The sequence below is a fragment of the Balaenoptera ricei genome, chromosome 14, assembly GCF_028023285.1.
Source record: "Balaenoptera ricei isolate mBalRic1 chromosome 14, mBalRic1.hap2, whole genome shotgun sequence".
In the NCBI taxonomy this organism is placed as follows: Eukaryota; Metazoa; Chordata; class Mammalia; order Artiodactyla; family Balaenopteridae; genus Balaenoptera; species Balaenoptera ricei.
In genome coordinates, this window is record NC_082652.1 from 53,148,486 (window position 1) to 53,170,431 (window position 21,946).

A 21,946-nucleotide genomic window follows, 5' to 3' on the forward strand; every position below is an offset into this window, starting at 1 on the left:
GAAATTAAAGCTCAGAGCAGATAAGTAATTTGCTCAAGGTCACAAACTGGAGGAGAAAGAGGAGAGGAAGATGAGAATGAGAATGAGGAAGTATGGTGGAGGTCTCATGGTATCCTTGACTTCAATTAATTTTCAATTATTTATGCAGTGTTCACTAAGTGCTAACTATGTAAGGTCAAGAGGGAGGAAGTTAGCCCATCTGCTCCCCAGGTCCCATCTGCTGACTGGCCTCCGTATGTTGCACAAAACATAAAAGTAGACATCCAATGTGGTATATTTATACAATGGAATACTACTCGGCCATAAAAAAGAATGAAATTATGCCATTTGCAGCAACATGGATGGACTTAGAGATTATCATACTAAGTGAAGTAAGTCAGAAAGAGAAAGACAAATGCCATATGATATCACTTGTATGTGGAATCTAAAATATGACACAAATGAACCTATCTATGAAACAGAAACAAAATCAGGGACATAGAGAATAAACTGGTGGTTGCCAAGGGGGAGGAGGGTAGGAGAGGGTTGGATTGGGAGTTTGGAGTTAGCAGATGCAAACTGGTATATATAGAATGGAACAAGGTCTTACTGTATAGCACAGGAAACTATATTCAATATCCTGTGATAAACCATAATGAAAAAGAATATAAAAAAGACTGTATATATGTATAAGTCATTCATTTTGTTGACAGCAGAAATTAACATGACCTTGTAAATCAACTATACTTCAATAAAAAAAGAAAAAATGTGAATACTGTCATATTTACTGTATAATATAAATAAAGTTCTTATTTCTTAAAAAAAGTAGACATCCACTGTTTTTAACAATTTGGCTTTACAGAAGACCCCCTCCCCTGATTCCCTTAAATGTCTCTCTGGATGCAGCCCCCCATCTTACAAAGCCAGGTTCATGAATCCCAGGAAAGAAGGGGAATAAGGGACGGACATTCCATTTTTTCATTGATTCAAACTTCTGTTTTGCAAGAACAAAGGTCAACTTCTATGGACCAAGAACTAATATTTTGCTGAGAAAGCTGTTCTTGAGACTAAAGATGCTGACATTCCATGGTGAAAAAAAAAAGCCAAATTCATGCTTGGAAGCAAATTTTTTAAAAATATGCTTTTGTGTTGCCTAGGCAGAATTTTCTCTCATCTCTCCCCCTACCCATTTTTTCCCCCCATTTTCACCACCATGCATGTTCTTTGGGGGAAGTAGATGTAACTAATCCCAGATCTAATTAATGAAAGGCATATTAAAAAAAAGTGACTCACTGTTTTTGTTGGACATATGTCTTTCCTATCTTCTTAATTTAGCCATGTAATCATGCATAGAACATGACCACTGTGGTAGCCAACAGAAAAAGCTCTATGCACATTGCTAATTATCTGTTTATTTGAGGTATTCACTTTTCTTTTCTGGGTGCTTTGCCTCGATTTTCCCATATGTGAAGTGACTCTTAAGTGGTTTTCAAACCAGGTTCTGCAGAAGCTTCTTTGGGGCCCCCCAAGGGAGAGCGGGAGATGTAGAGGGTGAAGTGCATGAGGCTCCAGCCTCCTTCACCCTTAAACACTGCTTTGGGCAGAGCAGATGTGCTTTTATCTGTTTGATAAAGTTATGCTTCTGATAAAATTACATTTGAAGAAAGGGTTTTGCCTATCTGTCTCTTCCATTGTAATGCCCCATGGCTTTAGGTCTCCAGAGTTTCACTAACATATTTGGATCTGCCACTGCTCTGAAACAGATTGTTCCTTCCTCAGCTGAGCTCATCACTAAATTCACTTCATCACTGAGTTCATGGGGACTATAGGCTTGGGCTTCAGAAAAAAGAGTGAGCCTCAGTGTTCAGAGCTGTCCCTGGAAAGCCTTATGGAAGACGTGGAGATGGGACTGTAAGAAGTGATTTGATAACACAAGTTGTATTCCCACCATGGCCAGCTGAATCACAAGTGCAGCCTGGGCAACCTGATGTGAGGGATTTTCGGAAGTCCACTCTGCCCCAGAAAAATTTTACCTGCCCGCCTCTGTCTGATGATTGACATGCCACTGGTGGGAGTTGAGCTTATAAATTTAGGCTTTAATCTCATTGAACAGGTTAATAGCCCTGTGGGTGAGTCCCTAGAGAGTGAAGCACACATGTGCTCTTTCCTAGTTACTGGATAACTGAGAACAGGGTTTTTCAGGGGCACTAGAGAACTGAACAAAAGACGCCAAAAATGGACACTTCCCAGTTTACTGATCCCTTCTATACAGCCAAATTTCAGCAATTAAAGACTCATGGACTCTCTAACAGAAAGACCCCTTGGGGCATGTTCTCCAACCTCTGACCAGCACTGAATACTGTCCTGATACATAGTGACCCTGGTTGTGCAAACATCCTTGGTGGAATGGAACTCACCATCTCACAGTCAAGACTAGTCCATTTAGGGAGCATTCTAGCTAAATGGAAAGTTCTTCTTTATATTGACTTAAAACTTTCAGTATTTCAGTAATTTTCACCCTTTATCCTGGGAGTTATGCAGGATTAATCCACCACGCCTCCCAAAACAATCTACCCAGGGGCTTAAAGGGAAGCTTCCATCATGTCCCCCTTGGCTATGCTCCTCTATCTCGTGTGGATTTTCTACTCTAGTTAAACATTTCAGTTTTCTTCTATTTTCTCTCCTGATCAGGCTTCTGTCTCTTACCTCCCTGGCCTTGAGTTTGGATTCACTTATCTTGGGTTGTCAGAGTCCCTTCTTAAGTTCCGAGCCCAGAGCTCAGTATAACAACCCAGAGCACAAGGAACGCCAGACTCTTCCTCTGCTGGGGCCGACATGATGGTTATGCTTTGCTAGCCTAGGACTCCATTAGCTTTTCTTTAGCAACTGCATCCAACTGTTGTTAGGCTTGTACTCGAGATAAATGTCTCAGTCTTTCTTTATGTGAATGGCTCAAATCAGTTTTGGCTAATTGTGTTCCCAAGGGGGTGATTTTTAAAATTTAGATAGATATTGTAAGGGTTAATTTTATGTGTTAACTTGACTGGGCCATGAAGCACCCAGGTATTTGGTTAAATATTATGTCTGGGTATCTGTAAGAGCTTTTCTGGAAGAGATTAGCATTTGAATTAGTGGACTTAGTAGACTGCCATCCCTAATGTGGGTGGGCATCATCCAATCTGTTGAAGGCCTGAAAAGAACCAAAAGGCAAGGGAAGGTTGAATTAACTGCCTGAAAGCTTGAGGTGAGGCATCCCTCTTCTCCTGTCCTTGGCCTTGCTGGTTCTCAGGTCTTCAGACCCAGTCTGGAATCTAAACCATAGGCTCTCAGGCCTTCACACCACACCACTGGTTTTCCTGGGTTGCCAGATTGTAGACAGCAGGCTGTGGGATATGACCCAATACCTTATAATAAATTATAAATGTCTCTTACTGTTTCTTTTTCTCTGGAGAACCTTGACTGTTACAGATTTCGCTACATTTTCTCCTGTTAATCTTAGTATTGTTAATTATCAGTCAATGTCTTCAGTTTAGGGTACCAACCTGTTCACTGCCTGGATTCATTTCAGGCAGATGCCTGAGGAGCTCACTTTCTGTGAATTTGCTCTGGTTGCCATACCCTGGGTCCTTAGAGTAGTGCCTGGCCCAAGGGCAGGCCCTTAGTAAATAATTGTTGGAGTAATAAACAGATGAGCGACTGTTTGACACATTCATCTTGACTTAAATGAAAGATTGGGTCAGGAAGAACCTTTATGATCCATGTCCAACAACTGTGGGTGTGGCCAACACGTACAGCCATGAATTCCCTTCTTGCATCCCTGGACTAAACGCCACCCCATATTTCTCTATCTTATCTTCAAGAATATCATGAGCTATTTTGTTAAATCACTTACAAAAATTAAGATATGCTTTATCTGAGAAGAAAATGAGAATGTTTTTACATTTCTTTTAGTTAACTCACAAAGGATTTCTTTGATCACTTGCTTATAGAAGAGATTCTGATTGTTTTCTCCAAACTGGGGTAGAGTTTCAGTCTGAGCCCAAAGATCTGAACTCATTTAAAGGGACTAAATATTAAAATTCTAATTAAATGCACGCACACAGTCACACACAGACACACACAATGATGGCGTGATAGAGAAATATAACTAGTATTTAGTAATGTTCAGCACCGAATAGTGGCTTGGAGATGTTTTTTATTTTCTTCTTTCTACCTTTCTCTTTTATTCCAGTTACTTTATTATGTGTATGAACTACCCATTTTACAATATGACACAAGGATTTTTAAAAAGTGGATATGTGCTTTACCATCATCCTTTTACTTAAATTGGGCTTTAATTCCTTCTTAGTTACGTTATTCTACCTCTCAGGTTAAAGTTTATCAACATTGTCAGAGGAAACAGAGCAAAAGAGAATATTAGAGATTGAGATTTCTCACTACTCTTTCTTAACCTGATATTATCTTCCCAAAGCAATACACTTATCCCTCTTCTATTGTCTTTGAAACCACACTTGCTGTATTTGTGGAAGTTTCTAATATCTTCAGTCTCCTCTAAGCTGTAGCCTTCCTGATACTAGTTTACCAGTTATATAGGTTCATGGAATTCATAGGACACATAGGTCATATATATATAGTATATATATATGTATATAATATATATATATATATAATATATATATAAATATATAAATAAAAATATATATTACATATTATATATATATATATAAAACTGGTCAGGGGACATAGTTATGGAGCATGAGGTCTGCTAAGCTCCAGGCTTATAGAAGATCTAGGAAAAATTGTGGTCTCTAACTTCAGAAAGCATCCCGATTAGTTGAGTGGTACGACTTCTGAATCAGGAGCCATAGTGGACCATCCAACAGTGTACAATCAAGTGTGAGGTAGTGTAAGCAAACCATACATTTTCCCAAGGAAAAAAAAAAAATTCCCATGATAAAGCTCAAGGAGAGAAATATTAAACCTTCAGGTGATCATGAGCAAATTTTGGAGAGGTTTGAGGGTCTTTTCCTAACATCCTGATGAGACAGAAAGAATAGTTTAGTTACTGTGATTCATTATATGAAGAAACATAATCACAGAGAAAATATCTTAGTTGGTCAAATATTACACACTGGCACATGTGGAAGTGGACAGAATCCAGATTCCTAGGGTAGACTTATTGTCACTTCTCTCCTCTGTGTCACACACACACACACACACACACACTCACACACACACACAGCTCTACCCCCACTCCTAATTCTGCTGTTTCTCCTTCAGGTTCTGTACCCTCCTGCCATATACTGTCACCTGTCTTTTCTCAGAAGGCTATGGTAAAGTTACCTAGCTGAGCCCAGCAGGCGCCTGCCCCAGGCCAAACAAACAAACAAACAAACAGAAGAGAAATCTTTCAGGCTGGGCACCAGGGAAAAGTGATCTTGATGCCGTCTGTGGCATGAGCCGAGACAATTGATGACTTGGCATTCTGTCTCCGAGTCATCAATCATACAGAATCAATCTCAGCTCCCTCAGGAGCTGGCCCTCAGCTCACATAATTCTCTCTCCCTGCCACCAACCTGAACAGTCTGATCCCAGTGGTGGGAACTGTTTTGTTCTGCATTCAGCATTGATTCACTTGGCCTTCAGTAGTATTTTCTACATTCCTCAGAAATGTCACTTAATTTATCCTCTCCGAGATGGTTAAGTTGCCTGGGCCTCACTGCATCAAATGGGGCAGGAGAGCAAAGAAACGTGTCTGGCTTTGCATCAGAGGCACAGGCCTTGGGCTTCTAGACCTGAAGGTTCAGACTCTGCTCTCAGGCTCCTGTGCTCTCTTCCGAGGATGGGGCAGGGAGTTGACCACAGAGGACAGGCCCTGTCATGTCGTCATGTCCCAAGGCACTGAGTTGTTTCCATGGACTCTGCCACTTCGGAGCTGTGTGATCTAGACCATGTTACCTAATTACTTTTTGCCTCAGTTTCCTCATCTGTTAAGTAGTGATAATAATAACACCTACCTCATGGAGTTACAGCATTAAATTAGATCAGGGCAAAAGTACTTAGTATGGTACAGGGCAGTGTGATCAGTGAGTATAAGTTATTAATACTGTGATCATTAGGGCACAATTAGGATGGGTAGGATCGACCATACATATTATAAAGTTGGTGGCCATCAGGGAAAAGGCTTTGAGAAAGTGGCCTGTCCAGAAAGAACTACTCTTCTAATTTATCTCAAAACCCAGTATCTGGCCAGCACTCACTTAGCTCAATATCTCAGAATATGAGCCTGCCATAGACTGACTTTGTGTCCTCCCAGAATTCATGTGCTGAAACCTAATCTCCAATGGGATGGTATTTGGAGGTGGGGTCTTAGGGAGGTGATTAGGTCATGAGGGGGGAACCCTCATGAATGGGATTAGTGCACTTATAAAAGAGACCCTATAGAACTCCCTAGCCCCTTCCACCATGTGAGGACACAGCAAGAGACAGCCATCTATGAACAAGGAAGCAGACCCTCAATAGACACCGAATCTGCCAGCACCTTGATCTTGGACTTCCCAGGCTCCAGAACTCTAAGAAATAAACTTTTGCTGTTTGTAAGCTACCCAGTCTATGGTATTTTATTATAGCAGCCTGAACGGATTAAGACAGAGCCCTTCTCTTCTAAGCAATAGGGAGTGAGCCTTATAGAAACTGGCTTAACAGTTTGTGGCATGTGCTGGATGGACCAAAAGTAGGAGGTAGAGGAAGTTAAACTTTGTGAACTTCATGAGTTTTCTGCAGGCTAGCTCAGAGGGATGTGGACAGATGAAGGGGAGTCCTCATTCCTTCCAGGCAAAGGCCTCCTCTTTATCCCTCTTTGTAAAAGGAGAAGAAGAAGGAACCTTGACTGTAGGTGATGGGGGCCTTTCCTGGACCAAGTGGGGAGGGGAGGAAAGACAACGGGCACAGGAGGGGGTCAGGTTGCCAACACCTGGGAAGTGGCACTGCCCTGGGAGGGGCAGTGGGTCCCTACCTCTCAGGCTAGATCTCAGTGTGTCTCTACATCTGTCTGTCCCTCTCTCTTAGCAACTGGAATCAAGAGATTCTGAGGGTTGCTTTATTTGTTAGAAGACAAGGAGGCACTAATAAATTCCTCTGTGTGAGTTATTTAATTACATAATAATGTGTACACTAATCAGGGTAAATGTGTTTGTGAAAACACCTTGATATGGGAACAGTTAATCACCCAAGGCATTGCTTCTTAACACACCTTGGAAGTTAACTTAATTAAATTAATTAGAACAATGAAAAAACTGAACTGTTTATTGGTCCACAATGGCCTGAAGAAATGCTTCCCCTAAAATGCAGGAACATCTCCCACACTGCGAACTATTTTTCCCCAAATCGTCAGCCCTTATGGTTATGGTTACACCTCAGGAGCTTGCAGCCAGCCCAGCCTCCCCCTGTGCCTTACCTTCAAGTCATTTCCTGTTGGAGACAGAAGGCAATCCATCTACGTGTCTGCAGGTCCTCATGTGTACATGCATCCACAAGCACGTGCACACGTACACACACACATGCACACACACACACTCCTACACCTCTTGTGCACTTTACCAGAAGCTCAGGGAAATCAAGTAAGTTTTTACCTGGATTCCTCTAGTGTATGTTTTGCCGTCAACCACTGAGCAGGCCGACCTGTGCATTCTAAAGAGAGGAAAGGAAGAATGTTTTCTGAGGGATTATTATAATCATCATCATTGCCATTCCCATCATCGTTATCTGTTAATAATGACGGTGTTAATAATCTGAATTTGCATAGTGTTTTTTAAAAACAAACCTCTCTACTTCTTAACCCCACCTCTCTCTCTACTTGGGCTTTGTATGAGGTGACAGAAAACACATGGTCCCTGCCCTGAGGAGCCTATAGGCTGTGACATCTAACCCCCAGTGAGAACAAACTTAAAAGCCATTGTGACAACTGAATAAGCATTGAATATTGTGCCCATGATATCAATCAATGAAGAGTGAGCTTTCACAGCAGGGATGGCGAGGGCCGTTGGGGGTAGGGGGTCTTATTTTGATAGAGGAGTGCTCACAATGATGGGAGTCATGAGACCCCTAGAGATTGCACCCCAGATCCTGGAACAAGAAACCTCAACCATTGGGTGATTTGCGTACATCATAGTCAGTTTCTCCCTTAAGGAGTATTAGCTTAGCAGCATCCTTGACTTTGACACTACCACAAAAGAATGATTAAGAGACACTCTAGCAAAACCACCACCCTAATGGGCAGTGGCTAAATGAGCTACTTCTATAGCCTAAATTTCCTGCTATGAGAATAAGAGACTTGATGTGTATGGCCTGGAATTACTTTTTACATGTGTCTTCTCTTTCCCTGTTTCAAAAATTAGAACAGGAATAAGTAAGAAAGCTCTCATGGGTCCAGCACAAACCTTCCTTTCTGAAATGCTTATTAGCTCCAAGATAAGAACATGGATGAAGGGAAAGTGCAGAGAAGAGATCTTCTCCCACAAAGTGCAAGGTCTTTGAGGGAGAAGTGCATGGTTTGCTTCCTCTGAGATTTTCCACTGTGCTCATCATAAACTTATTGATGCAGCTTTCAGGATTTTATTTGATTAGTTAAGATGGAGGCTTCACAGACTCACAGATAGAGAGAACAAACTAGTGGTTACCAGTGGGGAGAGAGAAGGGGGAGGGGCAACATAGGGGTAGGGGAGTAAGGGGTTCAAACTATTAGACATAAAATAAGCTACAAAGATATATTGTACAACACAAGGAGTATAGCTAATATTTTATAATAACTTTAAATGGAATATAACCTTTAAAAATTGTGAATCACTATATTGTATACCTGTAACTCATAATATTGTATATCAATTATACTTCAACTAAAAAAAAGATGGAAGCTTTAGATTCTGAGCAAGTTATAGAAGCACATCTCCACCTAGCTCAAATACTCCAATATTCCAGTGCTGCTCTGTGTCATCTCAAAGATCAGGGTGGTCATGGATCATCCTTTTTCTCCCTGAACATTTTTTGGATCAGTGGGGTCTTCTGTCAGTCAAGGTCCTTGTAGGAAACAGGGACGGGAAGCACCCAGATGGGGTGGGTGGTTTGACAGCATTAGGGAAAATCAACAAAAGGTGTCGAAGTTCCCCAGAGCTGTCAAGAGCAGGGGCATTACCAGCATTAGTGGCTCAGGCCTGAAGGAGCAAAGCAGTTGCTGGGTTCAGAGAGACTTGTAGCTGCAGTTGCAGAAAAAGAGGTTTTGGTGGGGAAACACAACGACTGCCAGTGTGCAGAATGCAGGGAGGGAGCTGGAGGAATACGCCTTGTCTGCTGTCTCCTCCCACCCCTCATCTCCTGCCAGGGGCCCAGGAACCAGGGCGTTAGAGAACCTGGGTGATTCGGTCCATGAAGGTCAGCCTGGGCCAAGCAGTGTGATGAAGGGTGGAGAGTGGAGCTCAGATCAACTGATATTGTTGCAGGAAAATGGGGCACGAGAGAATGGTCATGTCCCAGGCCTTGGGTGAGTCCTTGGGATGGGCCCCAAGTCAGGGTCCTTGGCTTTATGCATGAAAGAATTTAAGAGCAAGCTGAAGTAGAGTGAAATCAGATTTATTCAGGGAGATACACTCTCTATAGACAAAGTGTGGACTGTCCCAGAAGGCAAGAGATGGCTGCAGGGCATGGGGTCATCTCGGAAGGTGAGTGTGCTTCGAAATACGGGGTGGTTAGATTTATTGGCTGGGTAATTTCAGAGGCTAGTAAGTGGGAGGATTATTCCAACTATTTTGGGGAAGGAGGCGGGGATTTTCAGGAATTGGGCCACTGTCCACTTTTTGGGGTTTTATGGTCAGCCTCTGACCTTGGAACTGTCATGGCACCTGTGTGGGGGGTGTCATTTAGCAGATGCTAATGTATTACAATGAGCATATAATGAGGCTCAAGGTCCACTGGAAGTTGAATCTTCTGTCATCTTGGGTGTAATTGGATCTAACCAATTTATGTCAAAGGCTATGTCATTCTTTAAAGGGTTGTGACCTGCCCCCTTCCCTCCTGTCAGATTATGAGAGAAATAAAAATATTCTGTAAAAGGGAAATCAGACAGGGACCTTCAAGATGGCAGAGGAGTAAGAGGTGGAGATCACCTTCCTCCCCACAAATACAACAGAAATATATCTACATGAGGAACAACTCCTACAGAACACCTACTGAACGGTGGCAGAAGACCTAATACTTCCCAAAAGGCAAGAAACTGCCCACATACTTGGCAATGTGGCTGACAGGGTCTTGGTGCTCTGGCTGGGGGTCAGGCCTGAGCCTAAGAGGTGGGAGAGCTGAGTACAGGACATTGGTCCACAAGAGACCTCCTGGCTCCACGTAATATCAAATGGTGAAAGCTCTCCCAGAGATCTCTATCTCAACGCTAAGACCCAGCTCCATGCAGCGACCAGCAAGCTACAGTGCTGGACACCCTATGCCAAAAAACTAGCAAGACAGGAACACAACCCCATCCATTAGCAGAGAGGCTGCCTAAAATCATAAGTTCACAGACACCCCAAAACACACCACTGGACATGGTCCTGCCCACCAGAAAGACAAGATACAGCCTTATCCACCAGAACACAGGCACCAGTGCCCTCCACTAGGAAGACTATACAACCCACTGAACCAAACTTACCCACTGGGGACAGACACTGAAAACAGCGGGAACTAAGAAGGTGCAGCCTGTGAAAAGGAGATCCCAAACACAGGAAGTTTAGAAAAATGAGAAGACAGAGAAACACACAGCAGATGAAGGAGCAAGGCAAAAACCTACCAGATGAAACAAATGAAGAGGAAATAGGCAGTCTATGTGAAAAATAATTCAGAGTAATGATAGTAAAGATGATCCAAAATCTTGGAAATAGAATAGAGAAAATACAAGAAACGTTTAACAAGGACCAACAAGAACTAAAGAGAAAACAAACAATGACGAACAACACAATAAATGAAATTAAAAATTCTCTAGAAGGAATCAATAGCAGAATAACTGAGGCAGAAGAATGGATAAGTGACCTGGAAGATAAAATAGTGCAAATAACTACCACAGAGCAAAATAAAGAAAAAAGAATGAAAAGAATTGAGGAGAGTCACAGAGACTTCTGGGACAACATAAATGCACCAACATTCCAATTATAGGGGTCCCAGAAGAAGAAGAGAAAAAGAAAGGGACTGAGACAATACCTGAAGAGATTATAGTTGAAAACTTCCCTAATATGGGAAAGGAAATAGTCAGTCAAGTCCAGGGAGTCCCATAAAGGATAAAAACAAGGAGAAACATGCCAAGACACATATTAATCAAACTATCAAAAATTAAATACAAAGAAAACATATTAAAAACAGCAAGGGAAAAACAACAAATAACACACAAGGGAATCCCGCATAAGGTTAACAGCTGATCTTTCAGCAGAAACTCTGCAAGCCAGAAGGGAGTGTCAGGACATATTTAAAGAGATGAAATGGAAAAACCTACAACCAAGCAAGGATCTCATTCAGATTCGATGGAGAAATTAAAACCATTACAGACAAGCGAAAGCTAAGAGAATTCAACACCACCAAATCAGCTTGACAACAAATGCTAAAGGAACTTCTCTAGGGAGGAAACACAATAGAAGGAAAAGACCTACAATAACAAACCCAAAACAGTTAAGAAAATGGTAATAGGAACATACATATCAATAACTACATTAAATGTAAACAGATTAAATGCTCAAACCAAAAGACATAGACTTGCTGAATGGATACAAAAACAGGACCCACATGCATGCTGTCTACAAGAGACCCACTTCAGACCTAGGAACACATACAGACTGAAAGTGAGGGGATGGAAAAAGATATTGCATGCAAATGGAAACCAAAAGAAAGCTTGAGTAGCAATTATCATATCAGACAAAATAACCTTTAAAATAAAGACTGTTACAAAAGACAAAGAAGGACACTACATAATGATCAAGGGATCAATCCAAGAAGAAGATATAACAATTGTAAGTATTTATGTACCCAACACAGGAGAACCTCAATACATAAGGGAAATGCTAACAGCTATAAAAGGGGAAATAGACAGTAACACATAGTAGGGGACTTTAACACCCCACTTTCACCAATGGACAGATCATCCAAAATGAAAATAAATAAGGAAGCACAAGCTTTAAATGATACATTAAATAAGATGGACTTAATTGATATTTATAGGACATTCCATTCAAAAACAGAATACACTTTCTTCTCGAGTGCTCATGGAACATTCTTCAGGATAGATCATATCTTGGGTCAAAAATCAAGCCTTGGTAAATTAAAAAAAATTGAAATCATATCAAGTATCTTTTCCGACTGCAATGCTATGAGACTAAATATCAATTACAGGAAAAAATCTGTAAAAAATACAAACACATGGAGGCTAAACAATACACTACTAAATAACCAAGAGATCTCTGAATAAATCAAAGAGGAAATCAAAAAAATACATAGAAACAAATGACAATGAAAACACGATGACCCAAAACCTATGGAATGTAGTAAAAACAGTCCTAAGAGGGAAGTTTATAGCAATACAATCCTACTTCAAGAAACAAGAAACATCTTAAAAAAACAAGCTAAGGTTAAATCTAAAGCAATTAGAGAAAGCAGAAAAAAAAAAAAACCCCAAAGTTAGCAGAAGGAAAGAAATTATAAAGATCAGATCAGAAACAAATGAAAAAGAAATGAAGAAAACAATAGCAAAGATCAATAAAACTAAAAGCTGGTTCTTTGAGAAGATAAACCAAACTGATAAACAATTAGCCAGACTCATCAAGAAAAAAAGGGAGAAGACTCAAATCAACAGAATTAGAAACGAAAAAGGAGAAGTAACAACTGACACTGCAGAAATACAAAGGATCATGAGAGATTACTACAAGCAACTATATGCCAATAAAGTGGACAACCTGGAAGAAGTGGACAACATTCTTAGAAAAGCAGAACCTTCCTATACTGAACCACGAAGAAATAGAAAATATAAACAGACCAATCACAAGTAATGAAATTGAAACTGTGTTAAAAAATCTTCCAACAAACAAAAGCCCAGGATCAGATGGCTTCACAGACGAATTCTATCAAACATTAGAGAAGAGCTAACACTTATCCTTCTCAAACTCTTCCAAAATATAGCAGAGAGAGGAATACTCTCAAACTCATTCTACAAGGCCACCGTCACCCTGATACCAAAACCAGACAAAGATGTCACAAAAAAAGAAAACTATAGGCAAATATCACTGATGAACATAGAAGAAAAAATCCTCAACAGAATACTAGCAAACAGAATCCAACAGCACATTAAAAGTATCAGACACCATGGTCAAGTGGGGTTTATCTCAGGAATGAAAGGATTCTTCAATATATGTAAATCAATCAGTGTGATACACCATATTAAGAAACTGAAAGAGAAAAACCATATGATAATCTCAATAGATGCAGAAAAAGCTTTTGACAAAATTCAGCACACATTTATGATAAAAACTCTTCAGAAAGTAGGCATAGAGGGAACCTACATCAACATAGTAAAGGCCATATATGACAAACTCACAGGTAACATCGTTTTCAATCGTGAAAAACTGAAAACATTTCCTTTAAAATCAGGAACAAGACAAGGTTGTCCACCCTCACCCCTGTAATCCAACATAATTTTGGAAGTTTTTGCCACAGCAATCAGAGAAGTGAAAGAAATAAAAGGAATCCAAATTGGAAAAGAAGAAGTAAAACTGTTACTGTTTGCAAATGACATGATACTATACGTAGAGAATCCTAAAGATGCTACCAGAAAACTCCTACAGCTAATCAATGAATTTGGTAAAGTAGCAGGATAGAAAATTAATGCACAGAAATCTCTTGCATTCCTGTTCACTAATGATATAAAATCTGAAAGAGAAATTAAGGGAACACTCCCATTTACCATTGCAACAAAAAGAATAAAATACAGAGGGATAGACCTACCTAAGGAGACAAAATACCTGTATGCAGAAAACTATAAGACACAGATGAAAGAAATTAAAGATGATACAAACAGATGGAGAGATATACCATGTTCTTGGATTGGAAGAATCAACAATGTGAAAATGACTATACTATCCAAATCAATCTACAGATTCAATGCAATCCCTATCAAACTACCACTGGAATTTTTCACAGAACTAGAACAAAAAATTTCACAATCTGCATGAAAACACAAAAGATCCCAAATAGCCAGAGCAATATTGAGAAAGAAAAACTTAGATGGAGGAATCAAGCTCCTGTATTTCAGACTATACTACAAAGATACAGTAATCAAGACAATATGGTAGTGGTACAAACACAGAAATATAGATCAATGGAACAGGATAGAAAGACCAGAGATAAACCCATGCACATATGGTCACCTTATCTTTGATAAAGTAGGCAAAATATACAATGGAGAAAAGACAGCCTCTTCAATAAGTGGTGCTGGGAAACTGGACTTCTACATGTAAAAGAATGAAATTAGAACACTCCCTAACACCATACACAAAAATAAACTCAAAAAGGATTAAAGACCTAAATGTAAGGCCAGACACTATCAAACTCTTACAGGAAAACATAGGCATAGCACTGTATAACATAAATCACAGCAAGATCCTTTTTGATCCCCCTCCTAGAGAAATGGAAATAAAAACAAAAAATAAACAAATGGGACCTAAGGAAACTTAAAAGCTTTTGCCCAGCAAAGGAAACCATAAACAAGACCAAAAGACAACCCTCAGAATGGGAGAAAATATTTGCAAACAAAGAAACTGACAAAGGATTAATCTCCAAAATTTACAAGCAGCTCATGCAGCTCAATATCAAAAAAACAAACGATCCAATCCAAAAAATGGGCAGAAGACCTAAATAGACATTTCTCCAAAGAAGATATCCAGATTGCCAACAAACACATGAAAGGATGCTCAACATCACTAATCAGTAGAGAAATCCAAATCAAAACGACAATGAGGTATCACCTCACACCAGTCAGAATGGCCATCATCAAAAATCTACAAACAATAAATGCTGGAGAGGGTGTGGAGAAAAGGGAACATTCTGGCATTGTTGGTGGGAATGTAAATTGATACAGCCACTATGGAGAACAGTATGGAGTTTCCTTATAAAACTAAAAACAGAACTACCAAACGACCCAGCAATCCCACTACTGGGAATATACCCTGAGAAAACCATTCAAAAATAGTCACGTACCGCAATATTCATTGCAGCTCTATTTAAAAAAGCCAGGACATGGAAGCAACCTAAGTGTCCATTGACAGATGAATGGATAAAGAAGATGTGGCACATATATACAATGGAATATTACTCAGCTATAAAAAGAAATGAAATTGAGTTATTTGTTGTGAGGTGGATGGACCTAGAGTCTGTCATGCAGAGTGAAGTAAATCAGAAAGAGTAAAACAAATACCGTAAGCTAACTCATAGATATGGAATTAAAAAAAAAAAAATGGTTCTGAAGGACCTAGGGGCAGGACAGGAATAAGGACACAGATGTAGACAATGGACTTGAAGATACAGGGAGAGGGAGCAATAAACTGGGACTAAGTGAGAGAGTGGCATGGACATATATACACTATTACATGTAATATAGATAGCTAGTGGGAAGCAGCCGCATAGTAGAGAGAGATCAGCTTGGTGATTTGTGCCCACCTAGAGGAGTGGGATAGGGAACGTGGGTGGGAGACGCAAGAGCAAGGAGATACAGGGATATATGTATACGTATAGCTGATTTACTTTATTATAAAGCAGAAAATAACACACCAGTGTAAAGCAGTTATATTCCAATAAAAATGTTAAAAAAAGGGAAATCAATAAAAATGTATCATGAATTTTATTCATTATTTATTATTATATTATTTACATATTTATATTATTATACATTATATTATTTATTATTAGTATTGTTTATGATTCCTTCTACATTAGGATCATAAAGTTTCTTTCCTATACTATTATTTAAGTGCTCCATATTTCTTAAACATGAAACAGATACTCATGTTTAAGCTACCGCCAGGCCATAATTCAGTTTTTACTACTTTTTTCCAGATAATTCTCTGTGTGTGCTTGAGTGTGTTCATTGGGGAGGAACTTGCACATAGAGGTTTGCAGGGAACCACTAAGACGGCTGGCCCCAGACTCCAGTGTACAAAAGATGCAAAACAAAGGAAGAAACTCACTATGTAGAACAGTGTGCGGAACATCAAGGCACAGGGGGTGATAAGCATTTTGCTCACTTTGGATCTTTGGGTTTTCAAGTTCCTGAGTAAGATCAGATCTGCAAGTTATAGTCAGACCTCTACCTACCATGCCTACCAAACATACCTCCTATCATTCATTAATAGGTTAATTAATCCAACTAACCTCTACCAAATTTCTAATCTGGGTGAAGTTTATATTAAGGACATTGTGCATCTTAGGGTCTAGTAAGGAATTTAAGTGAGGGAAGTAAATAACATCAGCATAGGGCAGTATACAATCCACACCTTGAAAGGCATGAAAGCAATGTGCTACCAGAATTCAGAAGAACTAGAAGACACTCCTAGCTGGGATAACAAAGAAAATATCCATGGAAAATGGAATATTTGAGGAGGTCTCAAAGGATGGAAGTTGTCAAAGGAATTTGCCCAGTGCTTCCGCTCTTGCCTCACTCCCTTCAACTCACTTGCCTTTGTTCATTCTGTTATTATGCTACCTGGAAAGCCAGCTCCATGTCTTTCTTTTCTGTTTCCAGGGAGCTTTCCCCTACTGATCCAAGCCACACTATGTCCCCCTGCCCAAGGCTGAGCTTCATCCTTTGCTATGCTGACCTCTTCATGGGGTGAGACTTGTTTTTTCCAACCACACTGTGAGCAAACACCATATTTATTTCATAAGTAGCTTCCATGTTGCCCATGTGTGTTCTGGAAGAGAACACTGTCCAAACGGGCTCTGGAGTGAGACAGATATCTCAGACTGCTGTCTTTTTTCTCAGCAATATACCCCAGCTCCTGGAGAAGCATACCCATAGGAAAGCCAAATCTTCTGAGCATGAAACAGGTGGTTCTGGATAAACTCAGCCCAGTGGCAGGGGCTCCACACCCACTGAGCTGATTATCTGAGTTTCCGAGCTGTTTATCCATCTCCAAGTTAACGTTTTTCTCAAAGATGATTACAGAGGAAAGATGTGAACGTAAGCAGAAAAGGTCCTCTGTGCCTCATCAGCTCAATCCTCCCATAATTACAGCCCCACCAGATGGGAAGGGCAAACGTATTCCCAGAACGTGATTCCTCAGCATAGCATTCCTCATTCATCATGCTCGGCCCCTGGACTCCTACCCTTCCCCTTCCCCTGCAGCTCCTCCTTCCCTTCCCAGATCTTGCTCTGATTCCCTTCCTGCTTCTTCCAGGACCTGCCCCAGGACCTGAAGCCCCCAGCCCCTCCTTATGGGCAAAGTAGGAGCTTCAGGGCTGGTCGGTGTTGTCACTGTCCTTTTCTTCATGAATTATTGATAGCTCTCCAATGCATTATGCCCCTCTAGGAGGACAAAAGGCAGAAGCCAAAAAAAAAAAAAAAAAAAAAAGAAAAGAAAAAAGAAAAAGGAGAAAAAGATCTTTCATTTCTTCCACACAGTTAGATGTTTTCCCCTGAAGTTCATACATAAAACTCAGAACAGCATGTGGTGCAAGCAGATAACATATGCCCAGAGGGGGCTGTAGGACAGCAGAGGGAAGGGCTGACTCCTGTGACCCTAGATGGTTTATCTGGTGGTCACACACCTTCACATGCCTCCCACGATTACAGAAATTGTTGGGTAACCCGGGTTTGTCTGTGACTCTACGGTTCCAACTGGGTCAAAGCTGATCTAAAAGTCTGTGTGGAATTTCCCATCTCTTTAGCTGAATTTCATCCATATCTGTTTACTTTTCTATGTTGCAATTCAGTTCTGTTCATCCCATTTGATCCTATTCAATCCAGATGTATACTGAGGTCTGACATTAAGAATTTTTCATGTTGTTTCACCATTGCCAAGAAGTATGGTGGCAGTGAAGTCTCTACCGCACAACCTGGTTCTTCTCTGAGTCCTAGGTCTCTGCCTTTCCTCCTAAGCTAGAGACGTGGCTGAACAAACAAAAGGGGATCAGAATCCTTTTTCTTGACCTCTGTCTTTTAAGCCTACACTTACAGTTGGTGCAGAATTCATTCATTGATTCCCCGTGTCCATTAATTGATTGCTCGCGGCTTCATGGATCCAGGCAGCTTGCGTTAAGTAGTGACAGTCACTGTGTTAAGTGCTAAAGGTTTAATGATGAATGTGAAAAGGATTTTCCTTCATGGAACTGGGACAAATTCATGCATTTCTCTTCTTTTGATCAACTGTTCCCCTCTACCTCTTAAGGGGCTTGCCTGGCAGCCCCTACAGCTCTCCTGATTTTTAGCCTTCTTATTCCTCCCTGACGTTGCATGTCATGCTCAGGGGTGTGGAGTTTACCCCTGAGTGGAGGAGCTGGTGATAGTTCTCCCTCCCCCTAACTGAGGATGCAGCCTTTTTTTTCTCTTTAAATCTTAGTTGCTTGACAGCCAGATAGAGCATCTTTTCCGTTTCTGAGTTGGCTTCTTATACTGTTTTCCTCTTTGTGGGCCTTTGATTCTTTCTAGATTGCACTGGAAGTCCAATGAAGCAGTGAGGCTCTGGGGTTACATTTTCTCTTTACTGAGTGTGTCTTACATAAGGTGCCATACCAAAGGGGGGTTTGAGGATAAATAGGACACAGAATCTGCCTCCAAGAAACATGATTTAGGTGGAGAAAATCACACATATACACCAAATACTTTTTTTTTTTTTAAAAGGTAATTATTAAAAAGAGGAATATAGTTGAATTTCTGGTTTTGGGGTATATATATATATATATATATATATATATATATATATATATGAAATTGAAGTAAAGTTGACTTACAATGTTGTGTTAGTTTCAGATGTACAGCACAATGCTTCAATTATATATATATATATATATATATATATATATATATATATATATATATATATATATATTTTTTAGACCCTTTTCCCTTATAGGTTACTCTAAAATACTGAGTATAGTTCCCTGTGCTATACAGTAGGTCCTTGTTGGTTATCTATTTTATATATAGTACTGTGAATATGTTAATACCAAACTCCCAAGTTACTCCTCCCCACCTTTCCTCTTTGAAATATAATACAGTTGAAATTCTTTGTTAGTTTAGGATAAATGGTGAGACTTTTCAGGACTTTAGAGAGGTATAGGGTTTACTCAGATCTTGAAGGATATTTAGCACAACGGAGAGAACAAATCAAAGCTTCCAGCCTTCTTCCCACATCAGTCCTCCATGCTCTGCCACTCCCTTCTTTTTTTTTTTTTTTTTTCTATTTATTCAATACTGCCTCTTGTTATCTTTTTGTTTTTGAAATTTATTTTGTTTTTAATACAGCAGTTTCTTATTAGTTACCTATTTTATACATATTAGTGTATATATGTCAATCTCAATCTCCCAGTTCATCCCACGTACCCCCCCCAAAGCTTTCCCCCCTTGGTGTCCATATGATTGTTCTTTACATCTGTGTCTCTATTTCTGCTTGCAAACCAGTTCATCTGTAATATTTTTCTAGATTTCACGTATATGCGTTAATATATGATATTTGTTTTTCTCTTTCTGACTTACTTCACTCTGTATGACAGTCTCTAGGTCCATCCAGGTCTCTACAAATGACCCAATTTCATTCTAATTTGTGGCTGAGTAATATTCCATTGTATATGTACCTTATCTTCTTTTTTTTTTGTACCATATCTTCTTTATCCATTCATCTGTCGATGGGCATTTAGGTTGCTTCAATGACCTGGCTATTGTAAACATTGCTGCAAAGAACATTGTGGTGCCTGTGTCTTTTTGAATTATGGTTTTCTCTGGGTATATGCCTAGTAGTGGGATTGCTGGGTCGTATGGTAATTCTATTTTTAGTTTTTAAAGGAAGCTCCATACGGTTCTCCATAGTGGTTCAGTCAATTTACATTCCTACAAGTGCAAAAGGGTTCGCTTTTCTCCACACCCTCTCCAGCATTTATTGTTTGTATATTTTCTTATGGTGGCCATTCTGACGGGTGTGAGGTGATATCTCATTGTCGTTTTGATTTGCATTTCTCTAATAATTAGTGATTTTGAGCAGCTTTTCATGTGCCTCTTGGCCATCTGTATGTATTTTTTTGAGAAATGCCTATTTAGGTCTTCTGCCCGTTTTTGGATTGGTTGTTTGCTTTTTTAATATCGAGCTGCAAGAGCTGTTTATATATTTTGGAGATTAACCTTTTGTCCGTTATTAGTTTGCAAATATTTTCTCCCATTCTAGACATTGCCATTTCCTCTTGTTTACAGTTTCCTTTGTGGTGCAAAATCTTTTAAGATTCATTAAGTCCCATTTGTTTATTTTTTATTTATTTTATTTATATTTTTAACATCTTTATTGGCGTATAATTGCTTTCAATGGTGTGTTAGTTTCTGCTTTATAACAAAATGAACCAGCTATACATATACATATATTCCCATATCTCCTCCTTCTTATGTCTCCTTCCAATCCTCCCCATCCCACCCCTCTAGGTGGACACAAAGCACTGAGCTGAACTCCCCGTGCTATGTGGCTGCTTCTCATTAGCTATCTATATTACATTTGGTAGTTTATACATGTCCATGCCAATCTCTCACTTCATCTGAGCTTACCCTTCCCCCTCCCTGTATCCTCAAGACCATTCTCTACATCTGCATCTTTATTCCTGTCCTACCTCTAGGTTCTTCAGAACTATTTTTTTCAGATTCCATACCTATGTGTTAGCATACAATATTTGTTTTTCCCTTTCTGACTTACTTCACTCTGTATGACAGACTTTACGTCCATCCACCTCACTACAAATAACTGAATTTTGTTTCTTTTTATGGCTGAGTAATATTCCATTGTATATATGTGCCACATCTTCTTTATCCATTCATCTGTGGACGGACACTTAGGTTGCTTCCATGTCCTGGCTCTTGTAAATAGAACTGCAATGAACATTATGGTACATGACTCTTTTTGAATTATGGTTTTCTCAGGGTATATGGCCAGTAGTGGGATTGCTGGGTCTTATGGTAGTTCTATTTTTAGTGTTTAAAGGAACTTCCATACTGTTCTCCCTAGTGGCTGGATCAATTTATATTTCCCACCAACAGTGCAAGAGGGTTCCCTTTTCTCCACACCCTCTCCAGCATTTATTGTTTGTATATTTTCTTATGGTGGCCATTCTGACGGGTGTGAGGTGATATCTCATTGTCGTTTTGATTTGCATTTCTCTAATAATTAGTGATTTTGAGCAGCTTTTCATGTGCCTCTTGGCCATCTGTATGTATTTTTTTGAGAAATGCCTATTTAGGTCTTCTGCCCGTTTTTGGATTGGTTGTTTGCTTTTTTAATATCGAGCTGCAAGAGCTGTTTATATATTTTGGAGATTAACCTTTTGTCCGTTATTAGTTTGCAAATATTTTCTCCCATTCTAGACATTGCCATTTCCTCTTGTTTACAGTTTCCTTTGTGGTGCAAAATCTTTTAAGATTCATTAAGTCCCATTTGTTTATTTTTTATTTATTTTATTTATATTTTTAACATCTTTATTGGCGTATAATTGCTTTCAATGGTGTGTTAGTTTCTGCTTTATAACAAAATGAACCAGCTATACATATACATATATTCCCATATCTCCTCCTTCTTATGTCTCCTTCCAATCCTCCCCATCCCACCCCTCTAGGTGGACACAAAGCACTGAGCTGAACTCCCCGTGCTATGTGGCTGCTTCTCATTAGCTATCTATATTACATTTGGTAGTTTATACATGTCCATGCCAA